This window comes from Stylophora pistillata, chromosome 2 (genome assembly GCF_964205215.1).
Source record: "Stylophora pistillata chromosome 2, jaStyPist1.2, whole genome shotgun sequence".
NCBI lineage: Eukaryota > Metazoa > Cnidaria > Anthozoa > Scleractinia > Pocilloporidae > Stylophora > Stylophora pistillata.
This window is the reverse complement of record NC_142520.1, coordinates 40,677,062-40,695,451: the sequence shown is the minus strand read 5'-3', so window position 1 is coordinate 40,695,451 and position 18,390 is coordinate 40,677,062. Positions and strand designations below refer to the sequence as shown.

At 39.2% G+C, this 18,390-nt stretch overlaps 1 long non-coding RNA gene across 2 annotated transcripts; it reads right to left on the bottom strand.

The window, feature by feature from the left end:
* Positions 1–11,309: 11,309 nt before the first annotated feature.
* On the bottom strand, positions 11,310–17,565 carry LOC148739501 (uncharacterized). Of its 2 annotated transcripts, none has more exons than XR_015996055.1 (3): positions 17,256–17,565; positions 13,887–13,947; positions 11,310–13,445 (listed from the first exon to the last, which is right to left on the bottom strand). It is a non-coding gene; the product is annotated as an uncharacterized LOC148739501 (long non-coding RNA). The 2 variants fall into 2 exon arrangements; XR_015996054.1 differs by lacking the exon at positions 17,256–17,565 and adding an exon at positions 14,463–14,617.
* Positions 17,566–18,390: the final 825 nt, after the last annotated feature.

The window sequence follows — 18,390 nt, the reverse complement described above, 5'->3', positions numbered from 1 at the left end:
AAAATTCCTTTTCCTTACGAGCATGCACGTCGCTTCGATTGAATACGTGTTCCTTGAGTTGTGAAGGAAATAAATATTTTATTCTTAAAACGAAATTTGGATTTATTCCCTCCGTGTGCTCGTGTATTCTCATGACCTAATGTATGCGGAATTCTCTCCAGTTGGAAATGGTTCTCGAAAAAAATTAACATGCAGATGCGTTTGGAGGGATGATAAAACCAGGAATTGGAAGATTTAGGCTGATTTTTTTGCTTTCCAGCACGCATCCTTCTTGTGCGTGATTTTCAAGCGTGAGCAGCGCTCGCAGTGCATGATTATAAAGAGGGTTCTATTAAGGTTGGAATCTTGACCGGGATGCCAGAGTAACCGTGATTTCAGAATATCGAAAAACCCTGACAAACTTTGGTTGGTTGATGCCTTGCAAATAACACTGTGTAGTCATTTTGCTTGTGCTGCGGCATCCAATACCCGATAAATTCAATAGAAGAACCTTCGGTCGTTTCACGCTTTATCGGTTCTTGACATTCGTTCGCTTAAATATTTTTTGTTTGTTTGTTTTTGTTGTTGTTGTTGTTTTTTATCGCAAACTGCATTTATTAAGCTTTCTTCTGATGTACAGTTTACTAGGATTTTATAAAAACTAGCGCGCGTACGATTTTTTCCCCAAGGACACCCGCTCAGATGGGAGGTAACCTTAAACGAACACGGTAACCCGCTTTTCATTTAGAGAATAGCGCCTTAATCCCAAGCAATTTGATTTTAACTAGGATATTACCAAGTTTTGCTTGCACAAAAAATAAGGACTGATTGTGCAACAACACGGCTACCACGGGTTAGTGTATTCTTGCGTTGGAGGGGAAGGGGGGACAAAACCTGTTGATTCGTTTTGTGAGAAGGAAATTAGTTGGCGAGAAATTTAACGTAATCGATAAATTTAAATGGAACACGATCGCAAACACATACATAGAGCACATGGAATAAATCAAAGCTCGTGCAGAGTCATGGTCGATCATGCATGCAATGAGGGCGCACTCGCGAATACATAAACATCCCTCCTTGTTTAAGGAAAAGAACAACTTGTAAAAACTACAACGGCTAAGAATAAACTTTCAAACACTATAAAGTTCAAACACTCGAAGTCTTATTCTTGGTTTTCACTTGACGTCAGAGCCCTTTCCAAATATGGGCATCCACCATAGTTGTGTCCTTCAGTGTGCGAAATTTATGTTAATCGCAAGTCATCTTTGTCGACCTTCTCCTGGTTTTTGTGGAATGTTTCGCTTCCATCATGGATTTAGCGGAAGGTGAAGCTGAGGAAGACGTGAAGACCCTTCCCTTTAATATTCCTGTGCTGTCAGATTACGCTAAGGCTTTAGACAAGCAAGTAAAGGGACCATATCTCGAAAAGATATCAGTCGTAGGAGTTGACCCTGTCAGTATTCCTTATAAGCAGTTTGACTCCGAGTGTTTGCCACAAATAGAAGCGACTGATTTGCTTGGATATTTCGTCTTAGAGACAAGCTTTTATACAAGACAGCAGTTTAAAGCCTACAAGATGATGGCGATTATCAAACAATTCTTAGCCCAACTGGTTGGCTTACTGGTGATATAATACAACAGGATCAAGTGCTGCTACAGAAAGAAAATTCAGTAATCGAAGGATTGCAGCGGCCCACTCTAGGCCCAGCACATAACTTTGATGTTGTTTCTGGGAAATTTGTGCAAATTCTGCATACCAGAAGTAATCACTGGGTTTGTGTAAGCTCCATCGGATGTTTGCCTGGCCATGTAAATCTCTATGACAGCCTCTACCATGATGCCATTTCCCAAGAAGTAGAAGACCAGACAAATGACTTGCTCGGTGGGACACTGGCTAGTCTACAGTTTTTTTCTGTGCAACAGCAAACAAATGAAAGCGACTGTGGCGTTTTTGCCATTGCCTTCACCACATGCCTTGCCTTGGGAATAAATCCAAGCCATGTGACATTTGACATTCAAGGAATGCGTTCACATTTAGCTGCATGTTTTAAGACAGAAAAAATTAGCATGTTTCCATGTTTTTTATTCTTGCCAATTCTGTTTAATTAAGGAGGAGTGAGATATTTTTCTTTGGTATAACAACAAAACCACAAGTTCTTATAAGTTTCCCAAATTAATATTGTGTGGCTCCAGAAAATGTCCATACTCACCCTATGGAAGGTCAATGGAAATTCAAAAGGGGAGGGTTTAACCAAATCCACAAATTTATAAGTCAAAGTATGAAACTTAATTGGGAATTTCAGGGAGGGAGAGAGGGTTCAAAATGGTAAAACCTTTCATGTTGGAGGTATGGATATTTTCTGTAACCACACATTTTACTTGAAGGCTAATGTATGTGAACAACGCATAATTTCTAGGAATTACTACTCAACAAGGGTTAAATGGGTCTCACCAGGTGAAAAGTTCAGGTCAACAATATTTGTTTATTTTGGTCATTATTTCAAAATGCTAAATGTTCCAAACAAAGGTCTCTTCATTTCAGTCTACTAGTTTTAGTTGAGAGACATTGATGGGCTTCTGACTGCAAAGATTAGTTAAAAGTCAAAAGACAATACATATTTACTGATTATTCCCTTTGTTGATATGAACTGTCTGTTTTATTGTGATGTGCATGTAACAATGAATTATCATGTTGCAGGGCTTGGAAAAACTTGAATACCAGCTTTCCCTGCAAACAAGCAGCTCTCGAATTTCAAAAACTTTATCATCGTTTAATGAGCTATAAATACCCTTTTCTTTTTGAAGAATGATATGCTAAGTATAGAGAACAGGTGTTTCAAAGACCTTGCGACTGAAATGATTAATCAAAAGGAATTATTGAAGGGCATAAATTAACAAGGGCAGAACAAACCCTTACAATTTGGTCTATCATGGGGATCTTAGTATCTGGAGTTCCTCTGCGGTTGGAAGAGAGAAAATCTGTAGGCAGTGTTCCTTCTAGAATGGTGTACTTTCGCTTCAACAAACCAATAACTCTCTCCACATGGATTCTCACATTTGCAATGCCCCTTGTTCGCTCCACATCTACATGATCTAACTGTGACTTTCCCTTAGTAAATGCTGGGATTACTAACTTGGCTTGTTTCAGCCCAACGATATCACAAATAGTAAATCCCCGATCAGCCATGACCATGTCATCAGGAAGTAGGTTTTCTAAAAACCCACAATTCTCAGTCAAGTACTTGTCAGATGTGCGGCCACCCCAAGCCTCAGACACAAAAAAGACAGTTCCTTGTGGAGTAATTCCAATAAGAAATTTTACTGTTATGATGCTTATAATTATAGAAAGTCTGTGCCCAGGCAAGTAAGTTTGTTGGCCCATCAATAAACACCTCAAAGCAGTCAATTACTACTGTGGCCTGCTTACCAAAGGTATACTGAAAGGACATAGGCATTTTCCTCCATAGTCTTTCCCTGTCTGGCCCAAAAACCAGGGGAGACAATCGAGCATCCATCGCCATCATCCACGATGAAAAGATCCTTGAAACTATGGATATTGAAACCACAAACCGGTAAGCTAGGTCTTGAAAGGGAACGTTTAGCCGCAGCTTGATGTGCACCATGATAAATTCCTGAAATCTGTTCAGGGATTGTGTGCGGCGGGTAATGTACTTGGCAACATGCTCAAACGCCACCGTGAGTATTTCCCAAGAAGGCAGTCCGGTGTAAAATCGAACTTTTTCGTCTGTATCAAAAAATTCTTAATCTGGTGCCTTGTACCCACTTTGCCTAGCATTCAGAAGGTAGTCAAATTCTTCGGTTTGTGTTTCGGCGTCCAGTTCTGTCACTGCTGACACGCAAGAAGCGGTGCTCGTTTCACTCTGTTCTTCTGTTTGTGTTTCGACATTCACTGCAGTCGCAGTTGACACGAGGGAAACAGTGTCTGTTACACTTTGTTCGCCACTCGCACAAGGCTCATCTAGCATCATTGCTTCGCTCTTTTCTTCGCTCTCTGAAGTTGACGTGCTTGGTGGAGCGGTAAAGTCTATGTAAATTATACGCTCTCCGTTTCCATCGATGAATTTTCTCTTCTTGGCTGCCTCTTGTTCTTGCCGCTCGATCGCACTCTTCCTTCGGGCCTTCACTCGCAAAGGTTGTCAAGTTAGGGGTCACGTGGGTGAGAACCAAGAATTGACAATGTCATGTCTGATGTGCAAAATAAACAATGTCGGGGCAAATAGTCCTTCCGACTTGAGGGCTCTACTCGGTCACGTAATCTTTGAAACGGATTGGCGATTTTATTTCACGCCTTGGTATGTTGGTATTAGGGTGCAACGTTCTCGTTCACGCAACCCGGCTGGCTGCTTATTGCTGGAGGGTCTGTCGGTGGGTTACACACTTGAGGGGCTTTCTCTGGTAGTATCAATGGTGTCACGTCAAGAACACGAGGCGAGAGAACAGGGGACAGGTCTCAAGCCTTTGGTATAGTGCTGGTCGGTCTCATATGTACGCGATTTCTTCTGTACACTCCTACATTGGGACCACTGATTTGGTAAGTGTTAGGACCCAAAATGTCAGTGACTTTGCCTAATTTCCAGTTCTGCCCTTCAGTGTGTTGGAAAAACACCGACTGTCCCACATCTATTTCTGAGAGTCTTTGGGACTTCCGGTCATGAGCTTTCTTAACACTGCGGTTGTGTGCCTCCCGCTTCTCTTTCACAAGAGGGTCCTTTGGGCTATCGCTTACGCTAGGCAGGAAAGTTCGCGTTCTTCTGTTGAACATCATTTCTGCTGGACTAAGACCAGTATCTTGACGAGGGGTGTTTCTTTGCTCTAGCATTGCTTCATAAGGACCACCTCTTTCCTTATGGGTTTTCACGAGAAGGGATTTCATGATTTTCACGGCAGATTCTGCTTTACCATTGGCTCTTTGATGCATTGGTGATGAGGTAACATGAGTTATACCCCAGTCCTTCACGAATGAATTAAATTCCTAACTGGTGAACTGCGGGCCTCCATCCGACACAATCATTCTCGGTATGCCATAACGAGCACAATGTTTCTTGAGTAATGTTACAATACGTACGCTCGTCACCGTTGTGAGCAAATCGATCTCGATGAAATTTGAGTATAGTAATCTACTGCTGTCAAGTAGTGCTTTCCAGCAATTTCAAATAAATCAATACCGATCTTTTGCCACGGTTCGTCGCCATCACTGCGCTGCTTGAGTGGTCCGGGTGAATTTCACGGTTTCATCCCCTGGCATGTTTCACACATGTCGGCTATTTGCTTGATATTAGAGGCCATGTTGGGCCAATACACTGTTCCCCTGGCTCGAAGTAACATACCATCACGGCCTAGATGGGCACTGTGCAGTCTTCTCTTGATTGATGGCCTTAGAGCCATGGGAATCACACCTGCTTCTCCTTTTACCAGAATTCCATCTACAACACTTATACCGTGCCAACCGCCTCCCGGTTAGCTCAACTGGTTAGAGCGCCGGATTGTGTTGTGCGGGAGGTCGAGGGTTCGAGCCCCGGCCGGACCAATACTCATGGTCTTGAAATAAGTGAGGCGAATCTGCTACCTTTCTACAATCAAGAAATGGATAGATATTCTAGTCTTCTCGGATAAGGACGAATAAACCGTAGGCCCCGTCTCCTGCAGGGTTAGGGGTAGGAGACGTTAATTTCCCACGCACGAGATTACTGTGTGGTGGTTGTCCTCCCCTGGGTGGGATGGGTCGGTATTGGCCCTGAAAACCCCCTTTGGGGAGTGGTCAATTAACCTGTGTATGTATGTATGTACAGTCTCGCACATCAAAATATGGCAATGTGCATACAGGGGTTCCACGCTTAACTGCTAGCCATCCTTCCAATACTAACTTCATCACGGCCTGCAGAATAGAGTCACACGAGGTCGCGTCACGTATCTCATCAAGTCGCTTGTCTAGGAGGTCAACAAACATGTTGACCTTCATGATTCGAGCACGGTTATCTTGGTCATTTCCTCTATCGTTTTGGTGAGCTCTACTCGTGTGTCAGCTATGAGTAAGTCAGTACCCTTAACAAATGCAAAGTAGACATCGTACCTATGATATCGCATCATAATGTCCAGAAGACGCTTGGGTGCTTGGCTCAAAGGCTTTCGTAATATGGCAGCAAGAGGTTTTTGATCATTCTCAACTTTCACAGGTCTGCCATATGTGTACTGGTCAAATCTTTCAAGACCATACAAGACAGATAGGGCTTCCTTTTCGATCTGCGCCTAGTTTCTCTCGGACGGTGTTAGTGCTCGCGATGCATACTCTACGGGACGACCTTCTGGAGGTAGAACAGCACCAATCCCATGTTTGCTACTGTCCACTTGAGTCACAACTTCTTTTGAAGCATCAAAGTAGGCCAGGCATGGTGATTCAGAAAGGTTTTTCTTTAGTATGTTCAGAGCATTCTCACATTCTGTGGACCACACAAATGGAGTGTCCTTTCGTGTTAGAGCACGGATTGGTTCGAGTGTCCCGGCAAGGCCAGGCATGAACCTCGACATGTACTGTACCATGCCACAAGGACGTTTCACAACCGCTACATCGGTAGGTGCAGGCATGTTGCGGATAGTTTGTACTTTGGCCTCGTCAATTTTTACACCATCCTTTGTGATTCTATGAACGTGGAAGATAATCTCAATTAAACCAGTCTGCTTTTTGTCCTCGTTCAGGACAATGTTCTTCTCAGCACACCTTTTCAAGGTTTCCGTCAGTTTACGTTGGTTGTCAATTTGAGCTTCATCTAATGTCTGGCCACACCCAGCTATGACTACATTAGCAACAACACTGAGCACACCTTCTAGACCTCCCAAAGCTTCATCAAGCCTGCGCTGGAAGATCTCGCTAGATACCTTGAGTCTGTTTCGTTTTGTAATTAGGCGTTGCCTTTGATGAGAGATATAATTTAATTAACACAACTCGTGATTAACATTAACTCTTTACAATGATTTATAAGTGTTAGCTTGTCGTATTTTAAACCAGTTTTTTCAGAAGAATCAGTAAGAGAGAAAAGTCGGTTTTTATATCTGTTCGCTTACCCGAGTCTGCTAACCTGAAGTGAAAAACCTGTTTTTACGACCCGCCACAGAAGTAAGTTTCCAATCATGTCTTTCTTGAATTTTACTACGAGACTAAGACTTAATTTGTATTTACTGATTACCAATTACAAATGTATTTCTCTTAGATCGAATAATTATTAAAGCGTGGAGTATTATACGGTTTGTGACAGTCATTAAGCGGAAAGGCGAGCTGCATCGCGAAACAGAGTCCAAAATGGAAGCCTTTTTTACCAGTACCGGCCAAAAGGGGTGATCATTGTGGTGAGTTTGCTGGACTCTTCGTCTAATTTGACGTGCCAATAAGCTTCTCGCGCATCAAGCTTGCTAAAAACTGTGGTATCCCTGAGTTTAGGGAGCACATCGTAAAGTACTGCACTGGTAGACTGTAATGTTCGCGCTTGAGGGCTTCGTTTAGTGGTTGCGGGTCAATGCACATGCGTAATTTGCCGCTGGGCTTGTCTACAAGCACACCTTTTTCTACCAGTCGATCCAATTCTTCTTTCAAGGCATCTTCAATGGCAAGGGGAATTTTTCTACATGGAAGTACTTTCGGTTGAGCATTTTCATCGATCCGGAGAGTGGCTACTCCCAGACTACCAGGTTGAGAGACATTTATGGTTATGAAACCAAGTGCCTTAGTGGTCTTCAGGCCTAGCAGGTTAGTAAAACCGTTTGGCACCACAATAAGCTTTACATCGGATTCTTCCTCAGTACGGGGATTCACAACTCTTAGTACTGCTTCCCCCAGAGGCTTCAGGTTAGTTTTGTTTTGTTCCACATATTCAGACGTACTGTTGTTGGAGACACTTGGTGTTTCCTTACATGTTTCTGACAAATGGTGTTGACGTCAGCTGCGCTATCGAGTTGAAATCTGAAGTCATGGTCATTCACGGTTAAAATGGCAAAAAACCATCTTCCTTATGGCTTACAGTCATGAGCCACCGGTCATCATCATCATCATTACCACCTGGGGACTGCGACACTGCGTGTACTTTCTTGCATTTGGACTTAAAATTATTTCGACCCTTGCACTTGTCACATGTTTTTCCCCATGCAGGACATTTCTCTCTGTTTTTCTCATGTTCGTAACCACAGAAATTACAGTCAATTTTCGTACCTTCATTGTTTTTTTTCACATGTGTGTTGCCACCTTCGAGTTTATTGTTGGAAGGAACTCTCGGACCAGGTTTCTGAGGCACTTTATTCACTTTTGCTGCTGAATTGGAGGGGTTTGGGTTGTCTCCAAACTCCTTAACTTGCTTTGTAGACTGTTCATAAGCCCTTTAGACTTTCAAAACTTTCTCGAGGGTCAAACCATCCACCCTAAGAAGTAACTCTTGAAGTTTTCCGCTTACAGTAAATACAATTTTATTTCTCATCATCCTGTCTTTTTCCTAGAAGCTGCAGGACGCTGCTTTCGTTTTGAGCTCTGTAAAGAATTTATCAAACGGCTCTTGGTATGGCGTGTTCCAAAACCTGTGCGACTCGAGGACTTCATTGTCTCTCGGATTACAGTAATTCTCTAAAGCTTCCACTACTTTATCGGGCTTATGTTTGTCTTCGGAATTTACCCAAACGATGTTGTCATAAACTTCTAACACATGAGGACCGCACGATTCAAAATTATTTCGTTTTTTACCTCTCCATCCTTCTCAGATGTACCAGAAGCGGCTAAAGAGATCTCCATTTGGCGCTTCCATCGTTTGTAATTCTCTCATATGTTTCCCGAACTCACCTCTAGCGGGGGTGTAATTCCGAACTGTCCGGAGTCTGACGTCGCCATTTGCTTAACTGAATCCCGACGCTGCCACCATGCTGATTTGTCTCGTGAGAAGGAAATCAGTTGGCGAGAAATTTAACATAAACAATAAATTTAATGGAACACGATCGCACACACATACATAGAGCACATGGAATATATTAAAGCTCGCACAGAGTCATTGTCGATCATGCATGCAATGCGGGCGTACTCGCTAATACATCAACATCAACACCACAATTCTCTTACTCCCTTTCCCTACATTTATAAATTTCATTGTGATTCGCTTAGTCCAGTGACAGATACAGTGATAATAGAAAAATGGTATGAACAAAATTTTTTCAAATAATTAGTCAATTTCTATCATCGATTAGGAGAAAACAAAGCGCGCTTGATAACATTGTACTTTCAAATCGTTTCAGTGCTTTTACACATGAAGTAAAATTCAACTTCCGAAACTAATTTAAAATATGTTAGCTCCTGGGTGTTTACATCCGTTTTAAACACGAAAAATGGTGTGAAAAAATTTTTCAAATATTTAGTCAATTTCTATCAACGACTAGAAGAAAACAAAGCGCGCTTGATAGCATTGTACTTTCAAATATTTTCAGTGTTTTTATGGAGCAAAATCCAACTTCCGAAACTAATTTAAAATATGTCAGCTCCTAGTTGTCTACATCCGTTTCAAACACGCCTTTTGGTTAGAAGATAATGGAAAAAATGTGTCTATGAGGGATAATGGCAGCTCAAAAGAGAAAGTTTAACAGAAATAGATTCCATAAGGGGGCAGATTAAATCACCTCACTTAAACTACTTCTTATTGAGCTTTCCATGGAGAAAAAAACTACCAGTTTCTGAGTTCTCCTTATGTTTGTTTTTGGGAATGTTAAAAACATTTCCCGATATTTCTTAGAGACTAATTTAGAACGGAGGTTCTGGGCAATAGGTCATTCATGAGCTGAGAAAAATAAAAGAAAAGCAGGTACTTCCAGTTAACTGTAGAGGGCAACACTAGAGGTTGTTAAGGGACATTGAGGACGATACTAATCATAGATAGATTGGAGAGAAGGAAAAACATCTTTAACTATTGATATGGAACATGGATGATGTAACTTAATCTTATCTAGAACTAAATCCAGAATCCAGAGAGGAATAGGATGTCATCGATGAAGAAATGTTGTTGGAATACAGTGTGTTCCCTTTTTCTGCAGAGCTATCTTTGCTCATACCGGCGTTATTACTTCTTCTATTTAAATGGGAGATTCCTCCTGGTATTAAAGTACAAAGTAAAAGAATAAAACCAAAAATACTCAAGGTAAAAGATCCTTCTCGAAACAAATTAATTGATACGATGGCAGGACGTCTTCCGCTTAAAAAAGTAACCGTCGTTTCTCGCTCTTACAGTCAGACAACAATTGACTTAGTGTGTCTAGCTAAGATGAGGGTAATGCTTTCTAAAGACACCACCTTGGAGCATGAAACACCCAATATTTCTCTGTTATGCTTTTCTTTTTTTGTCCATTTTTAACTCATTTATTTATTCATTGGTGACATGAAAGTGTAGTATACAGTTTGAGTAACATCTTGTAATTCATATGCTGTACATGACACAATGCAGTCTGACCTCTCAAAACAGGAAACTTTTGGTGCCAGCTTTAGGGGGCACTGTCAACTGTCTACCTTCTGGCGGGGTATAATATATACTGTGGCATAAAAAAACCGTAACATCAGATTTTAAACGGAACACATGTACTTACAGTACAATAAAAGGCAGAGTTGTAAAGGTTGCAAAAAATGCCTCTCCAGTGGCCGGGTTTGAGAGAAATTGGGAGCAAGGGGAGAAAGACTCACTTGCAGGATATCTCGGTGTTTAAGAAACAGTTGGGAGTCAACATTGTCGCTCTCCAAGGTTGAAGGGGCACCACCCAGGGTAAAGTTGATCAGACGATATCGCTTTCGTCGTTCATCATAGCTCTTAGGTTAAACATTGACAACGTGTGGTAGATATCTGAAAAAATTTGAGATTATTTTTGGTCTTAGTTATTGAATAATCGCAATTGTTTAGTCTTTAAAGTTCAATATTGTGCCCAGAATATGCAACTGAACAGTGAAAGAGGAGTCAGGGAGCTTGCGAATGTACTGTCCAGCTTGTATTTCTTAACCGTCAAGCTACAAAGATTTTAAAAACCTACTTTCTAAACTGAAAATAAAAGATCTCTTTGTTGTCTATTCCAGAGAATTTATTGCTGAAACCAAAAAATCCCTTGGCTGATAATTTTCTTGTTTTTCATAACCTGTATGTTAGAAAATGTGCTGAGATGTTTAGAGTAGTGTAAATAGTGTTCACTTTGTATCGCCTATGGCAATGCTGTAACTAATTCACTTACATTGACTGGCATAAGGAGTGTTATCTTGATGAAAAATTATTTCTTCAACATATCTGCAAGTCATTAAACGTATACCAAATGCCTCCAAAAATCAACCAGATATAGAATTAATTCCATTGACTTTGGCTCTTGTTTTGTAAATTAGGTATTTACTTTCGGTTCGACCCATAGCCACCTGTTTTTTAGTATCTTAAAATCATTAAACACTGTGCCGACTTTTGCTGTTCTGACCAGTCATGACAACACATAAAGAAAGATGTAATTCATGTCCTCTCTAGTCGGGAGCAAAACAAATAAATGAATATAGACGATACATTGAAACTTTTTGCACAAACCATCGGATCAAAGGTTGGGATACCAAATTTCTTAACAACCGTTCCGCTGAAAAAAAAAACAAATTTCTTTCGTACCCTTTTTCAGCCATCTCTGCCATTCTGTCAGTCATTTATATTTTCTGATGCCACTTAGTCGATAAATTTGCTTTACTTCATTTGTTTCTTCTAGTAAGAATACATGGTGAGCATAACATTTCTAGCTCTAACGCTCTAAAAACTACAAAAGAATTAAAGAAGCTATCCCTGTCTAAGTCTTTTTAAACCTTGCTTCGCTATTTCAAAACATTAATTGCAATAATTTTCTCACGAGTAGCCACAATTACAAAAAGTTGTTGTCTGATATCTACGCGAGCCACAATTGAGCCATATGCGTTCGGTCCTCTGAGGAACCCCCGGAAGTCGACGGGACTTTCAAAACAACATGTTGGCGGAAACTTCTCGTCAATGCGTCCTTCGTTTGATCAGCAGACTATGGCTAGAAAACTATCACAAACCTGAAATACTGGTTTGCACTTTTAAAACAGTTATATCCAAATCACGTCAGGAATTTAGTCTCAGATACGTCCTTTCTTCAACGAAACTTTATAAGTGTAAGTTCATGTTACTCTCAAATCGGGAGCAACTAGAGTCTTTGAATACCCTCAACAATAGCGAAAGCAGCAGAAAACATCCCAGCACAATGATGACCAAACTGTACTCTAACGTTAGTTCTTGAATTGTTAACAGTCTTTGAAGTCTAAAACCTGTCGTTGATGAGGTTGTAGTGACACGTGGCTGCGGATACTCCATGGTTAAATGTGTTCTAGCTAATGATCACGTTCATGGCATTGAAGGTTAATGTTTTCCTCAGCTTGTTCCATCCTTCGCCGACCCTGCCAGTTTGTTAAGCACTCCCTTCACACGTTACAAAGACAGATGACTTCATATTGATAGTCGATAATTCCATTATTAGGGTCATTGAGTCACCCCATTATATATTGCAAAATAATTGATCTTGACGTATGCGGTGCAGTCATAATCATTCATCTCACGCGATTTACTGTTGACTGCTGTTAACTCCATTTATTCTCCTCGCGTTTATGCATTATATAGATACAGTTACAGTTTTTATTTTAATTATTTCTCCTGTTTCCATTTTATCTCTTCAGTTTTGTTCTTTTTATAAAGAGTTTGAGGCAAGTCTACTTTGAAAGAAAACAGCCTATTACGTAATAAATCTGTAGAGAGAGAGGGCATCGATCTTACCGCCAAAGCGAGGATTATTAACTTAATCCGGTTTTAAAATAGGTGATAGTTATGTTTCAATCAAATAACTTCGATAGACCATGGATCTTATGCTGAAACTCTAAACGCTATGAGAAAAACGTTGCCATGTGGTATAATTTTCCATTGATTTCACGATTGGATTCTCAACTAAAAAAAATTACATTTCGTAAGGATTCATGACTAGTAGCTATCATGGGTAAGGCATAAACCTTGCAGTCTAAGTAAAGAATCAATTTATTCACTCAAAACTAATAAAAATGTCGAGTTCTGCGACCCACAAGAGGAATAAACGATTTACATATAAAGGAGATAATTGCCAGTGAACATCTCTTAAGTAAAGCATCGGGTTTTTGCGCGTAAAGCAATCCATCGATTTCATCTTTGACCACATGACATCAAAAAAACCTTCTTTTAAATGTATCTTTGCAAGAGACCTGGGCCATCAAAAGATTTGCGTTTGCAAACATTAATGATATCAAACGGCTTCTTAGAGTACCCAACTGGATTATGTAACACTCTAAGTCGTTATATCTGTTGTTTTTAAAATGCTAGAAAACTACTGAATCAGTGACGTTTAGTGAGAGCGACATGCGGGAAATCCAATGACTAAGTCGGTATCTGAAATAGAGAAAGAGAAAATAGACGCTGAGTGCATCAAATGTATGTATTCGTCACTGCTGAAAATCTCACAAATGAGACAAATCAGTTAATACATGTAGAGAAATAATTTGAATATATCAACAAAGTTAAAATGGTAAATTGGCCACCGTTATGGTTATAAAAGCTGACGTTTCGAGCGTTAGCCGCTCCGATGAAGAGCTAAAGCTCGAAACGTTAGCTTTTATAACCGTAACGGTGGCCAATTTACCATTTCAACTTTGTTGATATATTCAAATTATTTCGTTGCCCCCACTGACGCAGCGCCAAACAGTTTCTTTGGAAACTATCAGCCTTTATTACATGTAGAGCATTACATGTGCCTTTTCTATCAACGTGCAAGATGTATTAGCATGAAAAGGATACTGATTTTCTAAATTTAGAGGATAAAAGTCTGATTACATTTCAATGACTCCATTCTGTAATCCTGCTGTTTATTTTCCGGTTTATGTCATCAATGTGCCTGAAGAAAACAATAAACATGAAGAAACTCTTTAAAGCATAACCCACCTCATAAAGGTACAAGGTGCATAACTACATTAAGGCTATCGTTGTTCTATATTTAGAAGACATCGGAAATCTGAATTAACTCCAAATTATTATTCTCCTGTTTAATTTCCGGTACATGTCATCGAAATACAAATCGGGCACCAACATAAAATATAACTTCACCTTTTTTCATCATAATTTTATCTCCTACTGCTCTAAGTTTGCTGATGTACATAACTCACTCGGAGAAGTCTCGATGTCTTACTCTCGTGACAAAAATGTGGATGACGATTTTTTTCCTATCCCACAATTACACTCAAAATTGCCCATCATTCTTGTCGTACAGATATTTTTGTCCTTTACTTGTTAGAATTATTTTCTAGGCTCTCGAGGACGAGTGTAACGATAGGCGAACAACATTACAGTCCATTGTCATGGACTTCACCTTTTTTCCTTCACACCGTTCCCACTATTTTTTCTCCTACCCACCTTGCGCTTTTCTCCAGTTCCTAGTACATGCTGTTAACAGGTGAGTTTTATGAGAATAACGGGACGTATGGTTTGTTGTTATCACAAATCTTCTATTTTGCATCAGAGGGTTTCAAATGTCATCATGGAATTTTATTCCTATATTGGAGTCATGTAGATTATATATAGGAGAAGTAGTGTGGCACACGAAGACGGGCAAGTCCGAGCGAAGGAAGACATATACTCAATAAAAAGTCGAAAAAGTTTAATAAAAAACGTTTCGGTCCGAGACCTTCATCAGTTGTCGTACAATGACTTAAAAATTCCTTAAATAGAGTTATATAGGGCGTGATGACATATATAAACAAACACAGTAATTACTACGCGAAAAATTATCACTATAAAAAGAAATAGAAAAATTGTCGAATCCACTGAAAATGTAAAGGAACCAGCGTTGACTTGAAAGGCGAGAATTGTACTAAAATTCCCAATTAACGCTTATATGAAAGCGATCCCTTCAAAGCGATCCCTTATAGTGTGGCGACGAGGTTACAAAGAAATTGCTCCGAACAAACTTTTCTTGTCAAGAGAATAACCGAATACAAGGGTTATCTGGTTACTCAGGGTTACCCTTCAAAATTAGTGGACGACTAGTTTCGTAAGGCCTCTACCATACCTAGAAGTGATCTACTTAGGACTCAGGCCAGATCTAAGAGGAAATTATTCCCATTTGTGACCACATTTAATCCACATTTACCTAATGTAAGTCGCATCATTAAAAAACATCTGGGTATTTTGGAATCCAATCCCAAGTAAAAAGAGCTTTTTCCTTCAAATTCCATCATAGCATCCTTCCGCAGATCTAAAAACCTTAAAGAAATGTTGGCGCCATCCCGTTATGGCCCTAACACTGAAAGCGAAGGGGTTGCCGAGGTCAAGGGATGTTTTAAATGTAATAGAACAAGATGCGATCTTTGTCGCAACTTCTTGGTTGAATCTAATTCCTTTCTAAGTTTTCAAACAGGCAAAAGTTACAAGATACGATCGAAACTTTCCTGTGACTCTAAGAACATAATTTATTTGGCTTCGTGCAAGAAATCTCGCCTACAATACATTGCTTCCACAACAAATGACTTTAGGGTTAGATTTCGCAACCTCAAGTCTGCTATGGTCGCTAAGAAAAAGACCTGTGAAGTAGCGGTACATTTTAACAAAACACCACATGATTTAAGCGATTTCTCATTCCAATGCATTGATCAAGTGCAGGCAACAGTAAACAATTCAGGTAACATCGAGAAACTTCTAATTACCAAAGAAGCATATTGGAGTGCACAGCTGTTCTCTCTGGCACCCTTCGGCTTGAATAAGCGCCAGGAATTTCACTCCAAAAAAAGAATAAACTATAATTAATGCGGAGAATTTTTTCAAATTGGGCGGGCATCAAAGGTCCCAGTCTCAGCGTTAATTGGGAATTTTAGTACAATTCTCGCCTTTCAAGTCAACGCTGGTTCCTTTACATTTTCAGTGGATTCGACAATTTTTCTATTTTTTTTTATAGTGATAATTTTTCGCGTAGTAACTACTGTGTTTGTTTATATATCTCATCACGCCCTATATAAATCTATTTAAGGAATTTTTAAGTCATTGTATTACAACTGATGAAGGTCTCGGACCGAAACGTTGTTTATTAAACTTTTTCGCCTTTTTATTGAGTATGTGTCTTCCTTCGCTTGGACTTGTCCGTCCTCGTGTGCCACACTACTTCTCCTACCATTTATCGAGGTTTGGACTGTGAATCCTTTTGGATCCTTCTGGTGCGGCTTCACTGTTGGCTCGAGGCCTTTTAACTTATTATATATATATATATAATAATATATATATAATTTATATAATAATAATTATATAATTATTATATATAATATATAATATATATTATATATAATAATATATATAATATATAATTTATATATATATATATAAATATTATGAGAGGAAAAAGGACGTAACTACATTTCCCGACAACCCCTGAAGAGTGAAGCGATTCACGAAACAGGCTTGTCGGGAAATGTAGTTACGTCCTCTTTCCTCTCATAATATTTATTCTGCTCTGCTTCAACGTATTGAGCACTGTTCCACGCGAAAATCGACTTGCAGACTTCCTATATATATATATATATATATATATACATATATATATAATGTGTGGTAGGCGAAAAAAACAACTACATATACATCCCTGGGATGTATATGTAGTTGTTTTTTTCGCCTACCACACATTATACCCACTCTGCTATTTGTATCGAACACTGTTTCACGGACACCAAGTTTAATCCCTCTATATATATATATATATATATATATAATACCTCAAGGTTTAGGTTACTTGAACTTTTACTGCAACTCTGAGTTTCATGCCTCTTGCGAAGGTTGCCTGATGATTGCTTCGCAAGAGGCATGAAACTCAGAGTTGCAATAAAAGTTCAAGTAACCTAAACCTTGAGGTATTATTATCCATGGCTCTAGCCCTGCTATTGAGCACTTTTTAGTAGATGACGATCTCATTCCGCTATTTTGGTTATATATATATATATATATATATATATATATATAAATATATATATATATATAATAATGTTATAATAATAATGTTATAATAATAATAATGTTATATATATATATATATATATATATAATTGAGAGCGGAGTGGTCAACTGAAGATTCGGCTTGGCATTTATTAGTATTTAGTTATATATGTAAATAGAGTCTCAAGGTTTATTAAAAAATCAATTAATTCGAAAATAAATCAAACCAACTTGACAAAATGATTTCTTTTCCCTCCCTGCAAGAGAATCCTAAATGGTGATCATCAATATATATGATAGGATCCTTTCATCTTCTTGAGTTTTACTTGCGGTCTTCTTTACTTTCATAATGCCTCATTACACCAGCAACCCACAACGATTTAATCCAATTGATAGCTTCTTTGAAGCGTTGCTTGTGCTTGAAATGAAGTGGAAGACAAACTTCTCGTGCACGAACTTCGCATGGATATGCTTTTCGACGACTCTTATTTTGGATATTTCATGTGGTAAATTCTGACTGTTCTAATTTTGCTTAACAGCATGGCCTGAAAAAATTAAATTTTGAAAAATAGTGAATTAATCCCTCAACCCTTAATCGTATCTAGAACCGGAGAAAATGGTTAACAGATTAACATTGCTTTGAGTGAAATATCTCATCCACCGCATCAAATTTCATGGCAACATTGCAGAGTAATGATGCTTAAGTGTAACAGGATTTTATTCTTTCTTCTCCTTCCTTTCTTTCGCTTCCCTACGACTTATAGAGCTACCACCGAGGTTAGTACCCTGAAAACAGGCGTATTCCAATATTCGTCTTTGAAATATATTCATTTCGCTGGTCAGTGCGGAATAAACGGCAATTAGATCATGACACTGATCATTAGCGAGCAGCATTTAATAATTGTCAGTCATCCGGCTCGAAAGGATTGCCGCAAAATTGCGATTAGATCACTTAATCAATCATTTACGCCTGTTGCAAGTTGAAGGTTGTGAATAACAGTGAGGTCACGCGAACTTTTAATCCACAAAGCAGGGCGTAACATGGTGATTGATATCATGGGTAATGTTGTATCACTTCTGCACGCAATGCGACGACGGCAATAGGCATTTGAAATTTTATCACAACCAAAAAAACTGATAGTATTACGAGTAGGTAGAGTCAAAGTTTCTTCATTCTAAATATGTTTCTTTGAAAGCAGCCATTGAAGTTATGGTGATTATGGCCTAACAGTTTTCGTTATTCTTGACCAGGGAGCTGGTATAAATTCTGTTTCTAAGTACGTGACAAGACCATTCTAACACCGTGGGTAATATTTTACCTGATGGACAAATTAAGTCAAATTTCCAAACAGTTCTTAATTTTTTG